The following is a 15,098-nucleotide window of genomic DNA, read 5'->3' as shown; positions in this document are numbered from 1 at the left end:
CGTCTAAATGTTTTCCCATGTCACCAAATACCATCCCCAAACAAGATCTTCAATAACCATCTCTGGCACAACTAGGCCATAAGTTTTTTTTACACAACTCCAGTGTATGCTAGTTTTAAAATGACTCTGAGCTTAAAACAATGCTATGCTACTTGCCTGAACATAACTTTCAGTGAGAATCAGCCTCTGTATAAGTTGGGCCTTTGTCTTCAGTACGAATAAAGTTGGAACTAAAACAATACAGCCGATCACCTAAGGTAACAGTGGCAGTGACGTTCAGCTGGGAGTCAGACTCAGACTCAACTCCTGTACAAATCACGAGCCTTGGTCAAACCCACCCAGCTCTGTTCAGCAGGCCTTCCCTGGGAGTTCTTTGTCTCAGTGACTTCTTACATCAAAACTAATCGTGCTCTCTATCGGAGGCAGATAAGGAATTTTGACACAAAGGGCGCCTCAGGATGGATTTCGTAAGCCTCACTCATTATCCAAAGAGTTCCAAAACCTAAGTCCTCTTCTCTCCCCTGACAAGTTCAATTTACCCATCCCACCAGGGTGAGGAGTTAAATTCCAGGAAAAATACAGCACAAATCCAATACCAGCCTCTTAAATGGTGGGTCTTGACACCGGGTGAATTTGGTGAGAGGGATCCTGAAAATCGGGATCACGGAGGAAGCTTTTTTAATTCATTAACAACCAAAACTTAATGCAGAATTCCTATGTGTTAATCTAGAGCACTCAGACTGTCCGAGAATGTTGTGTCACGTGACACAGCTTCTGTACAGTTTGCTTCTGACAACAACAGGAAAGTTTGACATTGTGAATGCCCTTGTCCAATGCAACACTAACAAAACCTTACCCAGACACCTTGATTGCAATGCTTTTACTACGAATACAGACACACACACTCCATACACCATACACACACACACACACACACACATCAGTGTTTTTCCCTTACAAAATGACTAAATATAGAAAACAAAGGCACCTAATCCTTTTTTTCCCACCATCCTTTGGTATATTAATGTCAAATCTTAGTGAATCTTTGGAATGTATTATATCAGAGCATATGATTTTTAAAAATGTTTGGGTTGCTGACTTAAGTACCATTAACAAAAATAGTTAAGTGAATTTTGTCTTGGAGTAGAACAAAATATTCAGCCATTTCTGAAATGGCCCCAAACAGACTTCCTCGGGTTTTGAACTTCGTGTTTATGCAAAGCAGTATTCTCAGCATTGATGAGTAGAAAAATCAAAATATGGATCAACTCTGAAAAACGTTGAAGATACTCTGTATCCTGCAGTATCAGATGCTCAGCCAAGATTCAATTCTGTCTGTAAAATAACAAGCGCTCTCTTCTCATTACTCAGTTGGCTTCTCACCGTATCCGACGGTGTAACTATATGTATCCCAGAGACTTGTTTTAAATAGAAATTCTTATGATGTGTTACCAGTAAATACTCTGTTTGGTTTTCTACTTCATGTATTTTTTTTCTCCCCCTCCTCCCCTTTCTTTGTATGTGAACATGTGTTTGTAAGCATATGGGCACACACTACGATGGATAATTGTGATACCCATGCACTTAGGGTTTGCTTTAACTGTACTTAAAGGGTTATCAAAAAAAAAAAAAAAAGAAAGAAAGAAAGAAAGAATTGAGAGGAGAAGGTGTTGGGAAGATATGGGAGAGTTGCAGGAGGGAAATGAGAGGATGTGATTGTGTTTCACTGAATACGTATATGAAATTCTCCAAAGACTAGAAACGTTATAGTTTTAAAAAATAATCATAAAGGGAACGAGTTCTGAGAGGAACATTTTTGCATTGTTTTGTTTTGTTTTTGAGAAAGAGTTTCTCTGTGTAGCCCCGGCTGCCTTAGAACTCATTCCATAGACCAGGCTGGCTTTGAACTCAGAAACCTGCCTCCCTCTGACTCCTGATTACAGGTGTCTGCCCAGCTGGGAAAATGTTTTTAAAGGCTGCCAAAAGCCAGAGTGGACTATCGAGTTTTGTTATATGTGAGGGGAGTCTGGGTAAGTTTCATGTAGCACTCACACTTGGTTGAACATGATTAAACCACCTCACACTGTGCATCGGCTGACATGCAGCAACTGTAACATCACGTGACCGCTTCTGTCTTTCCCTCCCCACAGAAGCAGAGCAGACCAAAGCAGGTCTTCCATGCTCAAAGGCTTTTGTTCTAGGATGTAAGGGCATCGTCGGGATTTTGTTTTGTGTCCAGCTCTGAGCAAGAAGGAAGTGATAGTCAAGGAGGAAGCAGATAACAACTCATTACCTGCTCTCCCCTTCCAAGTCTGAACTCAGCTTGGTTCCTGGCCTAGGGAAGGCCATCAGGTTCCAGGAATGGCCCATGGAAAAAGGCAGAGAAACACTGGAAACATTCCTATTCTGCAGTGTCTTCACATCCATTCCCTGGATGTAACTTAATGCTGCTCACCGTTTCAGAGGTGTTTACATCCACTGTGGTACACACTGCTATGTTTTGTTTTATTAACACAGGCTCCCGGCTGGAGAGGTGACTCAGAGGTTCAGAGCACTGACTGTTCTTCCACAGGTCCTGAGTTCAATTCCCAGCAACCACATGGTGGCTCACAACCATCTGTAATGGGACCCAAGACAGCCACAGTGTATTCACACACATGAAATAAATAAATCTTAAAAAACAAACAAACAAGACAGGCTCTACTCTAGCCTGTATGCATGATCTTTCTGTCTCTGCCTCCTGAACTCTGGGTTCACATGCATGTACTTCTGTGTCCAGCTTTGGATTTTACTCTCTGGGGAACCTATTCGAGTCAGGACAAGTGTGGATGTATGCTCAGACGTAATTGCTGTCTTTATATAATCATAACAGTGGGGTCTTGAGCAATCATGAGGTGTTAGGGTTCTTCCCTCAGGAGGACATGACTGACATTATATTGCAAGTGGTCACTGATCACAGGAGTGGGGTCCTGACAAAAGGGATGAAGTTTGCTCTCCTCCCTTTCCAGCTCACGCATGCTGCCTCGACCTTCCGCGGTTATTGTGACAGGGCATAGAGACCCATCGCCGGGTCCTAGCACAGACTCTAATGCTTTTGAGCCACCGAACCAGTGAGTTAAACAAGCTTCTGCTGTTTATAGCTTTGGAAGGTTCTTGTCTCATAATGTTTTGGATAGCCCACCAGTGAGGACCACTCAGACAGCTTATAGCCAATTGAAAGTCCAACTGACCGGGACTACACCCAGGTATTCAGGGACCTAGATGAAACCTGAGAGTGTCCAGAACATGGGAGGTTTGAAGACATAACCCATGTCCTGGCACGTAGCTCTGCAGCTCTGGGGGTAGGAGTGGGGTCAGGGGCTTTAGGTAAACCAGCAGTTTCAGAGAAGCTGAAACAATGGGTTCGCTGGAGAAAGCAGTGGAAGAATCAGGCACTTTAACAGACACTGAGGTAAGTTAGCTGGGACACCCTGACCTTGGATTCCTAGAATTGAGTTGGGTAATTTTCTACGGGATTCTCCATGAAAGAGATCACGTTCTAGTTCAACCTGAAATGGCCTCAGAAAGAGTTCAAGATAGAGGAACCTCTGCACTGTCTGGCCCTGTCACAATAATGCCTTGAACCTTGTTTCTACTCTCCCTTGTTTTTACTTTATCTTATTCTGCTTCATATTACATTATTATTATTATTATTATTATTATTATTATTATTATTATTATTAGAGGCTTTTTCATTTTCTAATGAAAGAAAAGGGAAAGGACCTGGTAGATTTGACTGAGCAGGGAGGTGGGGAGGATCCAGGAGTCGAAGGAGGGGGAGTGTAACAAGAACACTTTGTATGAAAAGAAAAATCTATTTTCAGTTAAAAGCAAAACCAAAACCAAGCCAATCCGTGGTATATTCTCATGGCAGCAGAAAGCAGGAGGCAGTTGAAACACAACAAATACAGGGCACGAGGTCATTATCATTCCCCGTGTTATCTGCCGCTACAGAGTCAGTGGAGGCCAATGTGCTAACATCTGCTGTTAGGCAGAGCCTCGGTTCCCAATTAAAAGATAAGAAGCCAGACGGGGAGAGTCAATATTCTCCATCCTAGCAGCAATTTCTGATTGACAGGTAGATGGTGACTCCCTGGAGTGTCAGAGACTATCAGACCTTGTCCAGAGGATGGAGAAACTGGGCTTTTACAGTCATAGATGATGGGACCCAAACCCGGCATATCCCAGGTCCCCTGGGAATGGCATTTTCCTCTTTTACCTGAAGCCCCATGGCTGGCCCAGTACCTGGTACATTAACAGAGAGGGAACACACAGTCGAGACAGTAGGCATATCATCTCTGTCCAGACACAGGCTTACTGCTTCTCCTAAGTTGTTATCATTTTATACAAACAAGAAAATATTCTCTGAATAGAGAACCATATCGCCAACCCTCCAGTGAACCCTAAAACAGAAGACAGCATTCCAACCCTGTGAAGCCAGTTCGAACAGGAAGAGCACTGGAGATGCTGACTCCTCCACGCTGTGCCTGGCTGACAAGATGCTGGGTGTCAGCTCAGGTTAGAGATACAGAAATGGTGAGAACATAAGTCAGTAGGAAAGGATGGACGTGGGAGGGAGACACACAGGAAAGGAGAAAGAACAGGACAAGATATCGTATTTCTGTGGAAATGCTAGGATGAAGGAGGGATTGGGGTATCGTATCAGACTCCCTCTGGTATTTGTCATGGCAAAGTTGGATAATCTTTCACTGCAATAACTAAATTGGCCCTTGGTACACCCTGAGAGTGTGGAAAAGGCACAAAGCCCAGAGGAAGAAGTCACAGGTTTCAGAGAATCCCACTTCTGCCAGTTGCCAGCAAACTATACCAATGTGTTGTTTTTTAACCTTCAGTATATATTTTTTTAATAAAAACATTAATTTGTGCAAGGAAGTTATTACAATGTTATGACTATGCTAATGTCATGACAGACAATGGCATATTTCAAAGGATGATGGGGATGTACTAGAAGAGTGTCACAGTGTGTCCTTGTTTTTAGGGTGTTCTGCCTTATCAGAATTCAGCATCCCCCTCACAGTAGATTGTGCCCAGTGAAGCACAAACACACGCTTTAATCCTTAAAGGTCAATTACACTTCTTTACAGTGTTTTTAAAAGTCACAAACACTGACAAAGTCAATAAAAAATGAATAAAGCACAAATATGGAATAAAAATTTAAATGTCACTTAAAAGATGTTTGCTCACCACGGAAAGAACTCTGGGACTGAAAGAGGGCTCAGCAGTGGAGAGAATGGACTTCTCTCGAAGGGATCTGAGTTCGGTTCCCAGTACCCACACTGGGCTGCTCACAAATGCCTGTAACTCTAGCTCCGGGGATTTCACACCTCAGGCCTCCGTTGGGTACCTGTGCCAGCATGTGCAACACAACACAGAGGCAAAACATAATTTAACGAAAGATGGATTCTTTATTTGAATCGGGAGGAGGAAAGAACATAGCAAAGAAGGTTCAAAAGTGAGCTATCCCAAGGTCTTAGAAAGGTGCTGGCCACAGGAGAGCCACCCTGGTCTTTGTGGCATTGCCTTTGTTTTGATGTCCATTCAAGCTGTAAAAATGGAGAATCACCAGATGTATGAATCTGGGAGATCGGGAGGCCTCAGAACACCTTTGAGGCACAGGAGGAAGCCTCCTGACAGTAGGAAATTTGTGGAGGCAGGGAGGCCATGAGAATGGGACATTGATTAGAACATAAATGGGGAGGTGTGTAGACTTCAGAGATACTGTAGGGTTTTAGTCCAGAAAGGATACTCACAGAAGCTTTCAGATTTAGAAAGGGTTTCTCTGGCATAAACAAAACCCAATACTTGATGACTGTCAATTCAATGAGTGAAGGGGAGAAGCAACTGTCCTGGTTCATGCCATCACAAAGAGAGAAAGGTGTAGTGGCACCAACCTTTCCACACCTGGTCCCTGAGTCACTAATCTAGAAGACAGAGACCACCATTCCAGCTGAAACTGAGCCCACACACGGCTGGTGCCCTTTCCTGAGGACACACTGTAGCCACTGGCAAGCTGGGGCATGAGTTCTATTGGTTTTCTTCTATTCCACAGCCACTACTACTTTGGCCAAAGAGAAAAAAATGATGAATCCAAAACTGCTAACATTATGAAAGAGCTGAGGCTGAGCAAACTGAACGAGGACGCGGTGGGGGAACCCTGACTTATCCCTTTCCGCTGTCACTGCGTGAGCACAGTCCCCAACTGTCCATGTAGTGGAGGTACATCTGTTTGTTACCGTGGTCACTTCAACATGCCACCTCAGGAGGCTGAAGACAACAGAAAATATAGGCTACCACAGTTCTAGAGTATAGTTGTCCAAAGTCAAGGTGTCCTTGAAGTTCCATTGAGGACTCTGAGGCATAGCTCTCTCCCACCTTTAAGGATCTGGTGATGACCAATCTATCCTTTGATTGCAGAGGAACTTCCAGTCCCTGCCTCTCTTCACACAGCTTTTTAAAATAAAGATACCGACTGACAGGTGATTTCTCCACCAGCAAAATGAGCTGATCCAAACGAGATTAGAATATAGAAAAGGCAGGTTTATTGGGAAGCTGCTCTCAGGAGAGTTCACTGACCCCACAGAAAGAGGCCATAGGAAGGTGGGAGGAGAAAGGACATATTCAGAGAGAGAAAGGAAGAAGAGGAAGGAGAGGAAGGAGAGAGAGAGACAGAGAGACAGAGACAGAGACAGAGACAGAGAGATAGAGAGACAGAGAGACGGAGACAGAGACAGAGAGAGACAGAGAGAGAGAGAGAGAGAGAGAGAGAGAGAGAGAGACCAAAATTTCTAGGGGAAGGGCAGCCCAGCCCCTAGGCTGGAAAGTTCAGGGTTGGGGTTAGGTGTGCCAGGTAGGGACTGAGGGATGCTGGGAGAACCTAGAGGCCAAGTCTGCTTTGATATGTAAAAGATGTACCTCAGTCCCTTGTCCAGGGCTGCAACCAAACAACCTCTCCCTGAAAATCCCACCCTGAAGCCGAGTGTCTTAGGGTTTCTGTTGCTCTGCCACCCTCCAGCTGTCTGCAGACCACCATGCACCCCACCATGACAAAAGTGGGCTAAACCTCAGGAACTGTAAGCCAGCCCCAGCGAAATGTTTTCATATATAAGGGTTGCTGGGGTCATGATGTCTCTTCACAGCAATAGAACCAACCCTAAAGTACTGAAAGTACTAGAGAGGCTGTAAAGCAGGAATTGAGGAAGTTAATCCTTCCTTGGAGCTCTTACCTGCTAGTTTAGCAGTTTAAGGAGGGTGTGTGGTGGAACATAGGCTGTATATGGTTGCTCCCCTTTACAGGGACAGCCTCTCGATCTAATAATAAACAATAATAAGAGGTATTGTAAATCACTCTATCCCCTAAGTCCAGGACCATTGTCTTAGTTAAGGTTTTATTGGTATGAAGAGACCCCATGACCATGGCAACTCTTATAAAGGAAAACATTTAATTGGGGTTGTTTACAGTTTCAGAGGTTTAGTCTATTATCATCATGGTAGGAAGCATGGTGAATTGCAGACAGACATGGTACAGGAGAAGGAGATGAGAGTTCTACATCTTGATCTGAAGGCAACAGAAGGAGACTGTATACTACATTAGGCATATCTTGAACATATGAAAATCCAAGGCCCACCCCACAGTGACATACTTCTTCCAACAAGGCCACACCTACTCCAACAAGGCCACACCTCCTAATAGTACCATTCTCTATGGGCCAAACATTCAAACACAGGAGTCTAGGGGGCCATATCCATTCAAATCACCACAACTATTAAAAAATCAGATCCTTTGGGTATAAAGATTTAAATCAATTTCCCAGTTAGACATCTGCTAAAAGAGAGCAAGGAAGGGAGGGAGGGAGCAGAGGCAGAAGGATAAATACCAACCGCAGCCTCACAGCCAGTCATCAGTACAATGAGTGAATGGCTAGCCTGGGCTACTGGAAGAAAGAGGAGGGGAGAGGAGGAGAGGGGAAGAAGGGGAGAAGAGGAGAGGGAAGAGAGGGTAGAAATGGGAAGGGAAGATAGAGTGAGGAGAGAAAGAGAAAAGAGCACATGAGACATTATTTAGGAGTCTTCTTTGGGATCTTATTTTAGCTTCTCTTTAGGATTGAGAATACTGGGCAAAGGGAGGCGGTAAATTTGCTAAAAATCCAGAACCAAACACCCTATGGAAGGAAGGCAATCTGATCACTGGTGAAGGGCAGAGAGAGGGACATGAACCTTCAAGAACCAGACACTCTAGCAGGGATGCTCTAGCAGAGAGCATAGACGGGGTGGAGCCAACTATCCATCCTCAGGCTAGCTTCCCAGCTCTCTTCTGCTTCTTCCTGGCAGCCCCATTGAACTTTCTAGTCCTGGCTCCTGATCTGAGGCTTAGCTTCCTTCTGGACCTGAACTCCTGTGGTCACATAACACCTTCCTTTGTCTCTTCTGCCTAGTAAGGCCCCATGCTGTTTCCCCCACCCCCACCTTTGTCCCCCTTAATCGGTTCCATATTTTAAATAATCCCCTCTGTGGCTTTTTCCAAGAAGGTAAGGAAGTTGGAAAACCAGAAGTCTACCTCTACCCTAGAGTAGTGCTAGAAAAACAAGTTCTCTGCCCCTGCAATTGCACGGTTAGAACCACCTCCCCGTAGGTACATTCTTTTTGAGTTTCAATAATGCTGGTGTAAGGTTATTCATTGCCACATTGTTTGAAAGAAAAGACTGGAAACTACCTAAAAGTCCAGTGGTGTTGGGAGATGGGACAAATAGATTAAGATGCATTCATTAAGTAAACTAATATGCAGTTGCCCAAAAGAATGAGGAAGCTCTGGTGTGCAGCTTCCACACAGAGAATAAATATATAGAACATACTCACTTGCCTTTTTAATGTTCCACAGAGAAGATAAGCAGCGTGTCACCCTGAGAGGGGAGACACAGGCATCCAGGCTCTAACCCCAGGGTCTCACATGCTAGGCAAGCACACAACCATTGCACTAAAGCCACAGCCCTTCCCAACCACTCTAAAACATACCTTACATCTAAATATGATCTAGCTAGATAGCTAAGGGTTACTGTTTCCAGCAAAGGTTCTTACAAATTCTCAAGAAATCTGAGGAGGATACGTGAGTCTTTCACATCTTAAACAGATGGGAGTAAGGAATCCAGTGTGTCTGGAGGCTGAAGTGGGCTGACTGTCCTCTTGTCACACCTATACAGAACATTTCTCTGCCCTTCACTCCCCTGCTCCAACCCTAATGACCCTTCCCTCTGGCTTCCTTTGGGAAACAGCACCCAAGAATGGGAACAGAAATGGAGAAATGTCAAAATACCTAATTCACTCCGGTCTCCAATGCTGGCATGTCTCCAGAGACCTACATTTGACAAGACTCAGTCCTCTTACTCAGTTCTAGTTTCAGTGGGCTCCACTAACCTACAGCCCTTTCATTTCTTCCTACTGGTAAAATTGAATCACCGTGGTAAAGTTATATCGTCCCCAATGTGTGTCTAGGGTGAGTGGTGATCTTCATAAAACCAACACTATTAGATCCTTACAACTGTAGTGAGTGACTCTTAGCGACCTAGCTGTTCCCATTTATGGATATTTAAGGTGGTTGGGAAGGGCTAGGAATATAGATCCATGATAGAAGTATTTTGCTAGCACACTGGGGGCCCAGGGTTTGATCTTCAGTGCCACAAGAATACAAATAAAAAGGAACTTTACATAGTTGGGAACATTAAGGAAATGGGGGAGGACTGGAGAGACTGTTTAGTGGTTAGGATCACTGACTAGCTGCTCTTCCAGGGGGCCTAGGTTCAATTCCCTACACCCACATCATAGCTCAGCATGTCTGTAACTGCAGTCCTAGGGGATCAGTCAACCTCTTCCGGTTTCCATGGGCACCAGGTGGGCATATGACACACAGACATACATGCAGGCAAAATGTACATGCACATAAAATAATGGAAGAGAGAGGGGACAGGGAGAGAGGGAAGTAAGCCAGCATGCAGGGTTCAGCTCTCAGCTGCACAGTGACCGAGGCAGGCTGGGTGGCTGGAAATGTCTTGCTGTCAACCGAAGGCTGGGAGATCTGTAAGACCCACTGTGTAAATCAAAAGACAGTGGTTTGCATTTTCCCTTCAGTCTTTGTGCTTGCAGTAGCATGGGGTAGTGTGAGCATCAGAGACTTGATATGTGTGTGGACATTTCTTCCCAGAGCAGACCGCAGCACCATGTTGGGCCCAGGATCCATCAAGGCCATGGTCAGTCTCAATCACTATGCAGAGTTCAGGATTTGTGGTGCCCCTTTTTTTTCTTGAAATAGTATCCCTATTTAATCATTTCTTACCAGACACAAAGGTTTAAGAGGTATAATCTCTGAAAAATAGATTAAGCCCTTGAAATCTTACAGTTGGTAAGATTTTTTAAATAAACAAAAGACGAGACAAAGTTCAATGTGTCTTTTACTGAGGTAAGAATGTTTTCTCAGCCCCAAAGACACACAAAGTTAGATGACAAGGTAGAGTGTATTTGCAAATTGAAATGGCAGGAAGCTACCCTCAGACTGTGAGTTAAATAGGAATGCTACAACATGCAGGTGGTGATGCTGGAGGAATGTGACCTCTGACCCCAGAAGGTATGGGTGCTTGGCAGTTGTCAGAGTATTCAGTGACTGCTTCCAACGGTTCTATTTCTAGATCCACATACTAGAAAAAAAACTTATGTGTCCACTAAAAGATCAGTGCAGCACTCTGTGAAAGGTAAGAAAGGGGGGATAAAATAAATAACCAAATACACAGTGGATAGATTATAATATCAGCAAAATGGAGCAATAGTATTGATTCTGATTTTACATGCATTGGTGTTTTACCTGCATATATGCATGTATGGGAGTGTCGAATCCCCTGGAACTGGAGTTTACAGACAGTTGTGAGCTGCCATATAGTTGTTGAGAATTGAATCCTGGTCCTCAGGAAGAGCAGCCACTGCTCTTAACCACTGAGTCATCTCCCTAGGCCCTAGGAGCAGTATTTAACTGTATAGTAAAAAAGAGAGAGGGCATGGAGAAATGTCTGAAATCAAGAAGAGATGAAAAGGCAAGCGGCGTGAGGATAGTTAGCAGATTTGCTGTCTATGATAGAACACAGCTTAGAGAACACAGGTACTGGAGCATTGGTGTCCGGACCCATCCTCGGTGCTGGAACCAACAGAGAATAAAGTCTACACAGTAGTACCGCCATTCTGAGGGCTCTATGCATATAAAGTAAACACAGAATAAACACGTGTACATGAAAGCAAAGCAAGTTTGAATGGTGAGGAAAGGGAGAAAAGAGGAGAGAAGCAACAGAGCAGGACAGACAGTGGACTGAAGGGGTTCTGGGGTCACCAGGCACCCTGCTAAGACTCTACAGTAAAAAATGAAAAGGCTTTGGATGGAGTTACTTTGGTACATTGTTCTTTCTGTTGTTCTTCATAGTTCAGAAATATTCATTCATAGTGGAAATAACTGTGATGTTGCTGGAACCTTAAAGGCCTTCTTAAGACATAGGGCACTGAACTGGTAGAATTTAGAGACCCCAAGAAGCCCAAGCCACATGCACCAGATACCCTAGAGCTGCTGCCCGCAAGCACACTTCCCAATGACAATAAAAAGCATGTACAGCTTGGAAGAGATGCTCTGACCCATCAACGGGCACCAAGCAGGTCGGAGGATGCACCTGTGGTGGTTAGCCTGCAGTTCCAGCCTCTTTGAGCCTTTCAACAGAGTAGGGCATGCCAGAAGCTCTAGGAATGTCATCCTGGAAAGTGGCAGCCTGCCAGTGGCCACTTTGAATTCTATGAAGGGTGTAAGTTCAGATGTGATACAAATGCTGTCTGGCTCTCTGCCTCATCTAATTGGAGGGCAGCTCTGGCTATATAGATTCATGTTCAAAGGAGCGAGGCCCATGCAATCCCCAGCTAAAAGATGCATAGGCCCTTAGGCAAGACACAGATCCCCTGGCTACATCCTCTGTCCTGACCAGTTAGTACCCCAATCCCCATCCCCGCGGAACTGACCTTGGACCAGGTACACCAGGCTACACAGTTCAACTGGTAGCACACGTTTTTTTTTTTTTTTCCAGACTCACTGGAGTCTAGGGTCTTGGTCTAAACCCTGGAACACGGCACGAAAATGCCAACAAAGCTGTGATCTATTTACACGCACTGAAATGAACCAATAAATGGGCAAAGAGCTCATCTGTGACATTAGGCACAGCTCCTCTCTCACATGAACAGTCAACAAGCTCCTTGGCATTTCTGTTCCATTAAACATTGCAAATTAGAGTCCAAGGAGGAAGCTAATTTCCAATCAAACAGAAGAACCAAGGGGCCTGAAATCTGTTCTCCACTTATCACCCAGATGGCTGTGTGGGCACACACGCAGACCAGCTCATCCACTTCAAACGGAGCAGAGCGAAATACGTAAAAATAAACAAGTGCCAAGGCTGGGGTGTAGTCATCCATTTCGGAAACAACTTGAGGGGTATTATTTGGATGCTGTAAGGGTTCAGGTGTCTAAACTGGGCTTTCTTCCTGGCTTGGGTTCTCCTGCCACAAGTGCCCAGCAGTGGGAAGCACACTGAAGCCTTCCACTGAGCCACTGAGAGCTCTGCCAACAGGAGCATGGCAGCCATGTTTGAGACTCCCAGTTCTCCTTGAATGTAACATGTCTCATTAATTTCTTCCATCTGGCGTTGTGTTCAGGAAAAAAAAAAACAATCTGGGGGGAACTATGAAGAGCTGACAGAGGGACTGGCTGCCTGAGCCTCTAACCCCATGCTCAATTTGTAAGGGGTTACAATTCCTCCAGATGGGACACATCTAAAAACTGGCTTTCCCCCAGTCCCAAAGACATTTGTGAGAACTTCCCAGTCAGCTTGGGCAGCGTTCCTGAGGGTGGCAGGAGGCAGATGCTCCTATGACACTCTATCCAGCATCATCAGAAATCAAAGGCAGGACAGGATTTCCAAGGCAGGAGCCTGGAGAAGGCTGCCAACTCCAAGAGCTTTCCTCCTCCCTCTGCCCTGCTGTCAAATCAATCTATTGCCCTACATCCTCCCCACCAGACACAGAGACGGGACAGACGAAAGCAACAGTCAGTCTTATTCCTCGGAAGGATGGAAATTGAATGTGTTCCTGTGAGAAGATGCTGACATTAAATTGGCCGCTTGAAAGCTGGAGGTTACTACCAGAACTGTCCCCCATTCTCACATGGCCAACAATAAGTGTCTTTCTCAACACTGCATATAACGCCTGTCTGAACACTCCCCACATAGCCAGATGAGTATAACCATATGTATTTATTAGTTCAATGTATATTTAAGTGTTTAATGTGTGATATATCTTGTTCCAAACGTTGGTATAGTCAGTGGTATAGGAACAGCGTTCAGACTTACCGAAATTCTTCAATGTTCCTATGGACTGCGTTGTGTCCCCCAGAAACTCATATATTACACTCTTTTTTGAAATCAATTTTGCTTTTATTATTTGGTATGTGGGTGCTTTGTATGCATGGATATTATACTACATACCACGGTCCTGCAGTGCTCTGGAGGCCAGGACATTGAATCCCTGGAACTGGAGTTGTTGTGAGCCACCATGTTGGTGCTGGGGATTGAATGAGAACATTCTGGAGGAATAACAAGTGCTCGTAACTACTGTACTGTCTCTTCTGCCTCAGGGATTGCAGTCACAATCCTAAGGATGCTAAAATGAGGTCATTAGGGTGGGTTCTAATCCAACATGACAGAGATCCTTATCAAAAGTAGAAAGTAGGAGGTAAAGTAATTGCTTGGTGTATAAAAGATCCTGCAGAAATAGATGATAGATAGACTGTCTAGACATACAGATGAGCAGAGGAGGAGGAGAAGAAAAGAACAGAGACTGCAAGAGACAAAAAGAGAAGAGAAAGAACATCGCAGATGAAGGCGTAGGTTGGAGAAACAGTTCCAGAAGAAAGGAAGAGGCTAGGACCACCAAGCACTCACCAGCAGCCTGCAGAACAGAGTGTTTCCCCCTCATTCTCCCTGGGAACCAACCCTGCCCGCACCTTGATCTCAGACTTGCAGCATCACAACTAAGGTGACATTTGCCACAGGGAAACCCATACTTCCTACTGTCTTGTCGTAGCGAACTACAGGTGAACACCTTCTATGGAACTGTGCCAAATAAATGAAGACTCCCTGGATTGCAAGCACCATTGGTAAAGTGGGAGTTTAGAGTCTGGGTCCTCCTGTCAGGCACAGTGGCCACAGGTTGAAGTTCCTTGCTATGAATGATCGGAAGTGCCCAGTGAGCTAAACTCCAGTGCTCCTTTTACCCAACCTCACCTATGTGATTGCTCTCGAAAAGCAAAAGCAAATAACTCAATCATTTAAAAAAATTTTTTCAAGCACATAGGCTCAGTGAGACAAAACTTCTGTTGTCACAAGAAACAAAACAATGAAGAAACCTCCACTGTCCTATGCAGAATATGAGATGGCCCCTGGTTTTGAGAATGCCAGAAATCTGTCTCAGACCCCAGGTATTGAGCCCATAGCTAGCTGAGAAGCAAAGTTTGATGCTGGAACAGGTCTGTGAAGTCTGTTAGAAATGTCCATGAGCTATCTTACAGCGAGTATCAGAGTGCTGGTGGAGAAAAGACTGCAGTGTGGCAATCACTGAGATTGTTGCTAGCTGGTCTATGTAGCCATGATCTACGGCTTCCTAGAGGAGAGTGTCCTGGATAACCTCTCCTAGAGAAGACCGTTGACTCCCTACAGTGGCTTCTGGGTAGGGGTAGAAGCTGCTGCTTTTGTCTAGGAATTAGAAACAGGTCAGTCCCGAGACTCTGTGTGCCTTGAGTGTCGGCATCTTGAACCAGGAACAAGGAGATCACATGGGTCTGACTCTTATTTCACAGACTCAGACTAGAGGACCAAGACCTCTAGGATCTGTCCACTGCTGCTGCTTGATGCAAGGAGAAGAGCTCTGAGCCCAGAAGGACTTCTAGAATGTCTGTTCCTGAAACAAGGAAGCTCATG

This window comes from Micromys minutus, assembly GCF_963924665.1.
Source record: "Micromys minutus genome assembly, chromosome: 14".
NCBI classification, from domain to species: domain Eukaryota; kingdom Metazoa; phylum Chordata; class Mammalia; order Rodentia; family Muridae; genus Micromys; species Micromys minutus.
This window is presented reverse-complemented; position numbering follows the sequence as displayed.